The 8535-nt window shown below is 38.5% G+C and overlaps 1 pseudogene; it reads left to right on the top strand.

The window, feature by feature from the left end:
• The window catches only part of LOC139456067 (zinc finger protein 721-like), a 38616-nt pseudogene extending 34188 nt beyond the window's left edge, over window positions 1-4428 (top strand).
• The last annotated feature ends 4107 nt before the right edge of the window (window positions 4429-8535 follow it).

Here is an 8535-nt window from a genome sequence, read left to right on the forward strand (position 1 = left end):
TGCCTCTTATCCCAGCAGACTACCTCTTATCCCAGCGTCTGCACGTGGAGTCAGTGTTGTCATTTTCAGAGTCTGATTGACAGATGTCTCTTGATGATTGGGTTTGACCTGTGATATTGTTAATTGTTAATTGATTCACATTTTAAAAGCAATGGGCATCAGATAAAATAGGATCGAAACTTTCAACTTTAAAATCAGAAAAAATTTTTTTTTTAGTGTCTAGAGAAGAGATGGTAAAATCCATGACACTGCACCTTTTACAGTTGACCAACTCTGCCATTTACAATAAACAGTGGGTTATTTTTACAAATGTGTATGAGTTTATGTCCATGATAATTCACTCTCAGAGAATCACTAGAACATCTTGTTTTCTGTCTAGGTCAGATAAGCAATCAATGTCATCGATTATATCATTTGGTATACTCAGGTGTTTTGACATAACACTTTCAATATAAACAATATCACTCAGATCTTTGATTCTGGCATTAAAATCTCCAACCAATATTACATCAAAGTTATCTCTATGTTTTAAAATATCATCTTCCAAACAAGCAAACATGCTGTAATCATAATAAGGAGATCCTTGTCGGGGAATATACTCACATCCTAACAATATATCTTTGTCACTTTTAGTCAATTGATATGAAAGTTTTATCCACAGGACGCTAGAGTTTTGATGCTAGAGTGGTGTGGTTACTTCCGGAAATGGCGAGACTCGTCCAACATTGTATGGAGCCTGTCTAGAACTAGAAGATTCTTGAAGGTGGTTTGACGGTATATAAGGGGACAGTAGCATGTTTACGCATCTCTCACATATTCGGTCTCTCGCTCACATATTTTCATGTGAGGATCGCTCATCATCTCCGATTCCCTGCCTAGCCCATCTCGGAAGCTTGACCACACTCGCAGCTGGGTGAATATACATTATTATCACTGACTTTTGTGACCACCACTGTATTTTTGTATTTGATACTGACCACTACTGTCATATTATTTATTGCCATTGAATATTGTACTACCACTCTATTGATAATTGCCATTATAATTGCTGTGCGGTAATTTGTGCTGATTTGTAAACTTAGTGAATTTTGTAATACATATGTTAATTCTGTACCACTTGTTGGTTGTTTGTTGGTTTCACACACAGTTCTTTTACAAACAGATTTCTGGATTAATAAATTGTATCAATTTGGGAATCGACTCGTAACACCATCCTATGTGATAAATGGGTGTATTCAAGCTTGCATGGGTAACATCTCGAAGGGAAGTTCACCAGGTTCAAAGAAACTTAGTGGTGGGTATCGTCAATACCCATGGGTTTGTGTACACTACAATGGAGAAATGTGCAGTACATACAAACCTGTAATAAAGTAACCTATTGGATTGTTAGCAGCTTTGAACAGTATTCCAGAGCTACAGATAAGCAGCATATTTGCGTAAAATACCCCCCCCCCAAAAAAAAAAACAAACAAACATAAAAAACAAAACAACAACAACAACAAAAACAAAACAAAAATAAAACAAGAAAAACAACAACAACCCCCCCCCAAAAACAAAACAAAAAACAAACCCAAAACAAAACAAAACAACAACAAACAAAACAAAACAAAACAAAAACAAAAGAAACCCTAAAAAACCAAACCCAATTACTTTCAAGTTCCTTGTGTACAGAAACACATGCATGAAAAAAATGAAAAACTCAAATGTATAAACACAGCACGTGTAAATACCCAATGAAGCTTTTTCAGCATGCGTACAAAAGAGATTATTTCCGAAACACAATTACGAGTCAAGCCTATATATTTAGAACAGTTATATACATCTAAAACATTGTTTCATTTTTTGTTGTTCTTAAAATATTGACTAATTTTGGGAAAATCCAAACAGTGTTAAATTTACTGAATCGCAAAAGAAACCCTGTCTAGATATATGAGAAACCTTATTTCTACTAACACTGTAAAATACTTTGAGACATTAAAAAGATGAAACTTGCCAAAATTGATCATCAAGGTTGAAATTAAAGTGTCACATGTTCTTTAAGTGAAACGCAACACTAGTCTCTGAGAAAATGGCATCACAAGTCAGTATCTCGTGTGTCCGCGATGTGCATTGATGACTGTCGTGCAACATCGATACATGGAATGGATGAGGCGGTTGATGAAGGCCATAAGCACTTGAGCCCACACTCTGGGGAACGTCTGACGCAGTTCAGCTGCACTTGTCGGCCTTGGTCGGACGTCATTCAGTCTTTGAATCTCATCTCACAGGTACTCAATGGGATTTAGATCTAGACTGAGGGCAGGCCACTGCATGGTTCAGATGCCATTCTGCTGGAGGAAGTCTCTTGTTGCTCTCGCAGTGTGGGCACAGGTGTTATCATGCTGAAACTCGTGGTTGCGGCGACCCATAAACCCATTCTGTCCTAGCCACCTTTCATCCAAAGCTGCCCCACATGAAAAGTTTGAAAAAAAACAAGGCCCCAAATAACATCACTATTGTTGGCTTTATATGTAAGCATCACTGCATTAATTGTTTGATTAAAGAACTTGGTATAAATTACATATCAAATAATGCCACATATGAGGCAACCATGTTAACTGAGGAAGAAATCTGCCCTAACCATGTACTATCGACTTTTAGCTTGTCTGTAAACCTGAAGACATGTCTATTCATTTTTGTACTGGATTCCAAAGCTCCAGATTGCTGGGTCTAGCAAATGTAACCACCATCCTTAATACAACCAAGAAGGACTTGCTTTATATTCACAGAAAGCTTTTGGGACAAGTGGAGTTAATACTATGTGGATTCATAAACACTCAAAGAATTTGCTTGATTTTTTAGCTTCAGGTATATCTTTGATCTGATATCATTCAACAACCATCAAATAGCCAATTCCTCTCCACTGACTTACCCACCTGAACTATAAATGTTTGGACATGTCCTCTACATGTGACCCTGAGAGAGAGAGAGAGAGAGAGAGAGAGAGAGAGAGAGAGAGAGAGAGAGAGAGAGAGAGAGAGAGAGAGAGAGAGAGAGAGAGAGAGAGAGAGAGAGAGAGAGAATTGTTATTGGCGGGGATCTTGTGGAAACACCTTTAGGATATCCATTAATATGATAGAGGAAAGTAACAACTCTTTTATGTTTTCAGTGAACACTACAACTTCGATAATAATGGAAGTACAAAGCCAATCACAGAATCCTGGATCTGTTCCTGGAACATCTTTTATCACCAACTGTGAGAGAGAATTGCTGGAACCGGGTGATCTTAAGAAACAATCTGAGACTGGCAACCTGGAAACAGGTGATCTCAAGAAACACAGTTTAATCCAGCCATATCAGTGTGTTGAATGTGGGAAAGGATTTACACGATCAGGTGGCTTGCAGACACACATGAGGATTCACAGTGGAATCAAGCCTCATCAGTGTGTTGAATGTGGGAAAGAATTTACACAATCAATTGACCTGCAAAGACACATGACGATTCACAGTGGAATCAAACCTTATCAGTGTGTTGAATGTGGGAAAGAATTTACACAATCACGTTACCTGCAGAGACACATCAGGAGACACAGTGGTATCAAGCCTTATCAGTGTGTTGAATGTGAGAAAGAAGTAAAACAATCATGTCACTTGCAATCACACATGAGGATACAGAGTAGAATGAAGCCTTATCAGTGTGTTGTAGGTGAAAAAAGATTTACAGAGTCTGGTACACTGCAGACACAAACGAGGACTCACAGTGGAATCCAGTCTTATCAGTGTGGTGAATGTGGGAAAGAATTTACAGTGTCTAGTACACTGAAGAGACACATGAGGATTCACAGTGGAATCCAGTCTTATCAGTGTGGTGAATGTGGGAAAAGATTTACGTACTCAGACAGCCTGCAGAAACACATGAGGGTTCACAGTGGAATCAAGCCTTATCAGTGTGTTGAATGTGGTAACGAATTTGCTGAGTCAGGTACGCTGCAGAAACACATGAGGATTCATAGTGGAATCAAGCCTTTTGAGTGTGTCGAATGTGGAAAAGCATTTGCACAATCATGTAACCTGCAGACACACATGACGATTCACAATGGAATCAAGCCTTGTAAGTGTGTTGAATGTGGGAAAGAATTTACACAATCACGTTACCTGCAGAGACACATGATGAGACACAGTGGAATCAAGGCTTATCAGTGTGTTGAATGTGGGAAAAGATTTACACAGTCAGGTGCCCTGCAGAGACACATGAGGATTCACAGTGGAATCAAGCCCTTTCAATGTGATGAATGTGGGAAAGGATTTACACAGTCAGGGACCCTGCAGAATCACATGAAGATTCACAGTGGAAAGAAAACTCACCAGTGTGTTGAATGTGGGAAAGGATTTACACAGTCAGGTAGCCTGAAGTCACACATGAGGATTCACAGTGGAAACATTGATTGAATTTAGTGGAATGAAATATCATGAGTGTATTTAGTGTATATGTTTATAACTAATCAGCATAATAAACGATAAATCAATCAAGGTATTATTGTTAATCCATTAATCCCTGTATTGGCTTTTGACAGCTGGAGATGTATGTATTTCTTCTGCTCTAAGTAACTAAAAATACTGGATAGTCAGATAAGACTCCCTGCATATGTACAAGTAGAAATTATTATTATTTGAAAAAAAATATCTTCAAGGATATGATTAGTGTGTGCTAGTCCATCATCAAGACATTTTTCAACAGCTTGTCACTGTTATTATTCAAAATCGTTGATCGTCTTCAGAAGGGAAAAGGTTGTATGTATATCAATCTGTGTTAAATATAAGCACATAAGCATTACTCAAGCATCCCCTACCTTTTTGGATGTGTGCTTCAATAAGAAATAACTGGTGTGAGTCATTGTTGGAGACACGACAAAAGAGTTGTGAACAAACAAACAGAATGCATCGTCACTACCGTCACAAAAAATGAAGTTGACACTAGCAATTGCTTCTGTTTTGATGGTGTTATGCGAAGAAATTTGCCGAGTCAGGTACCCTGCAGAAACACGTAAGGATTCACAGTGGAATGAAGCCTCGTGAGTGTGATGAATATGGGAAAGGATTTACACAGTCAGGTACGCTGCAGAAACACGTGAGGATTCACAGTGGAAACAGTTGATTGAATTTAGTGGACTCAAATATCATTAGTGTATTTAGTGTATATGTTATAACTAAGAATATCAATAAAGGATAAGTCAATCAAGGTATTATTGTTAATCCTTTAATCCCTACATTGGCTTTTGACAGCAGGAGATGTATGTATTCCATCTACGCTTCTGTTTTGATGGTGTTATGCGAAGAAATCGACATACTTCCATTACAACAATGCTGAGAAGTATTAGCACCATCACCACACCACATCATGCATTATTGTCCACCCCAGAATCATCGCTGACTCTGCGGTCAGTATGTGGAGTACTCATGAGTGAGTGAGTGAGTTGGGTTTAACGCCGCTTTTAACATTATTCCAGTTATATCGCGGCGTACTCCTCTCATGGAAGACATTCGCGAGGAGTCTCCTTGTGCCGCTGATCAACACTCTGATTTTCAGCATATATAGCCTCTGCCATTCTCAGTGCAGTGTCTCAGATTTTTTAACTGATGGGCCTCTTGATCTCACTTGGCAGCCAAGGTAATCACAAAGGTGTTCAATCGGGCTAAGATAAAAGTGTGTGTGTGTGTGTGTGTGTGTGTGTGTGTGTGTGTGTGTGTGTGTGTGTGTGAAAGAGATGGTTGTGATTGGCGGTGATCTTGGTGAATTTTATGTGACCTGCTGTAGTTTGGTTATTGCCCTGTCTATAACTGTACATTTATGGAAGATTTTAACCAATGTTATATTTGGAATAACACTTTCTTGGTAAAGTACAGATTCTAGTACGTTTGGGGGGGTTCAGTCCCATCCGAGATTCGAACCCACACTGCAGAAGTGAGGCATCTAATCGTCAGCACACAATATCAGCGATCTAGTCCACTCAGCCACCGAGGCTTCCAGAAAATGAAAGTCCGAGAACTGGTTGTCTAGATCGCGTACTTTGTGTACCCCTCAGACAAGTGTAAATTGGCACGGCTCCCATGGCCGAAAGCTATGAACACACAATGCCATTTAGAAACTGGTCAAACGGAACAAATGATATATTTTGGATAACACTTTCTGAGTAAAGTTTGTGCGATGAGACCTCGGTTATTGGAGTACATTTCATTTTAAGAACAGGATTTTGGCATTGGTTACTTTTTGTTGAAAACATTATGGTTTCAGTTTTGTCTGGATAAAACGTTACTTGCTATTTGTATGCCCATTCGGATATCCTTTCTAGGTCAGCATTTAAATTACTTGACGCTGTGTTAGGATCATCGACAATTATATGAAATGACGTGTCGTCTGCAAAGAGGCGCATATTACTATCTATAACCATGTACCAGTAATAATGTCCCTACAATGTGATTTTTTACCTTTTAAAACCACTTTTTGTATTCTATTTGATTGATAACTGTTAAACCATTTCAACAATGTACCTCGAATTCCACATGAATATAATTTATAAAGTAGTCCTTTATGTCAATCACTATCGAAGGCCGTGCTTATTTAACAGAACGCTGCCCTTACTTCTTTTTCATTGTCTAGAGTCTTTGAATTGCAAATAAAATTATACAGATCTAACAACTGATAGTTCTTTGACGAAGTTGAACACATGTTCAAATGCTTTTGCCAAACGACTTGTTAGTGCGATTGGTCCATATATACTTCAATCGTTTACATTTCGGTTTTTAGTGAATTGGCGATACATATGCTAATTTCCAGTTTGATGGAAAAACAGAATATTTAAGTGACATGTTAAAGATTAATGATAATGGGAGGGATATACTTTCAGCAGAAACTTTGATAAGTTTGTTATTTAGACCGTCAGGTCCGGATGCCTTGGTGGTATCAGCTGAAAGTAAACAATCTTGAATTTCCCCTGGAGTGAGGACAATATAAGGGTAACGCTATTTTTCAGGGCATTATCATTTGCAGAAGCCCGCGGAGGTCTTCCATTAACTGCCCCGACGAAGGAGGGCAGTTGAAAAGACCGAGGGCTTCTGCAAATGATAATGCCCTGAAAAATAGCGTTACCGATATTATAGCTAAAGTGGACGGAATTTGTCATCAAATAAAAAGAAGCAACAATATCGGTTTAGAAACATTTACTGCAATCAACACAAATGTCACTGACCCACTTTTACGAATATGGAAACGTCATAGAACAAACCAAATGACGTCACTATTGAACGTGACGTCACCTATCCCCACCCCATGACGTCACCAAACAACAGGCGTGATAATGGCCCGTCGTCAAGCAATATGAGGATATTATCAAGTTACAGTGGCCCGCTGATTTCTGATAACACGCGGGCGGTTTAATGATAATTCTATCCATTTTAGCTATAATATGGTCCTACGTATTAGAACACTCAATGCTCACAGCTTCCTGTTTTTGACGGGAATTTGACTGTCATTGTTCAGAGAAATTGTCGTTAAAAATATTTGCTCATGAATTTTATTATTTATATATAATATCTTCAAAGACAGTAATTTGAATTTTTATCTTTTATTTTTAAAACGCTTCACCAAACTCCACTAAGTTTTATAACCTCGGGACAAATTCGTTGTTCATCTATGTTTTTACAGTAAGTTTATTTTGCAATTCTTGATTTCGTAATTGTGTAATTGTTTTCCAATCCAAGGGATAGTTTCTCTCTTTCGTCGTGTTATGTTTACGATTGCGGTTTGAGAACTAAACGACGAATCTCATTGTTCATCCACGGATTGTCCTTCTTTCTTACCGTAATGATATTGTTAAAATGAGAGTTGGGGAAGCAGCTCGCTTGGCAGAGGTGCCACTATACACGACCAACCCACACAACAACACAAGACCTGAGTGAATGAAAGTCAGTTTATTAGGCAGCCACATAATCACATAAACAATCAGTCAACAATAGAATGTTAACAATCAGTTATCGAGGTACATATATGTGAAGAACATTAGATGAACATAGCATGGAATCATTACACAAGATATATACATCAACAACATTAGTCACGATATGTATTAGGGGCGGTCGGGTAGCCTAATGGTTAAAGCGTTCGCTCGTCACGCTGAAAACCCGGGTTCGATTCCCGACATGGGTACAATGTGTGAAGTCCATTTCTGGTGGCCCCCGCCGTGATATTGCTGGAATATTGCTAAAAGCGGCATAAAATCAAACTCACTCACTCACGACATGTATTCCAAGGTACACAACGTATTACAACAGCTTATATAACTAATACACTAACCCGAGTGGGCATTCACACAAGATACATTCAGTTCAGTCACAACACATATTCCAAACGGTTAACCATGTAATACAGTTAACAGAATTGGCATAATCTATACACAGAAGTAGTACATGGGAATATATACACTCAAGTATGCCATTTTCATTTACCAATTAAACTTGCAGGTATTGCCAAGGGTAATAGCATATAGAATTAACATTGTA

The sequence above is a fragment of the Haliotis cracherodii genome, unplaced genomic scaffold (assembly GCF_022045235.1).
Source record: "Haliotis cracherodii isolate W230 unplaced genomic scaffold, xgHalCrac1.p SCAF_11, whole genome shotgun sequence".
In the NCBI taxonomy this organism is placed as follows: domain Eukaryota; kingdom Metazoa; phylum Mollusca; class Gastropoda; order Lepetellida; family Haliotidae; genus Haliotis; species Haliotis cracherodii.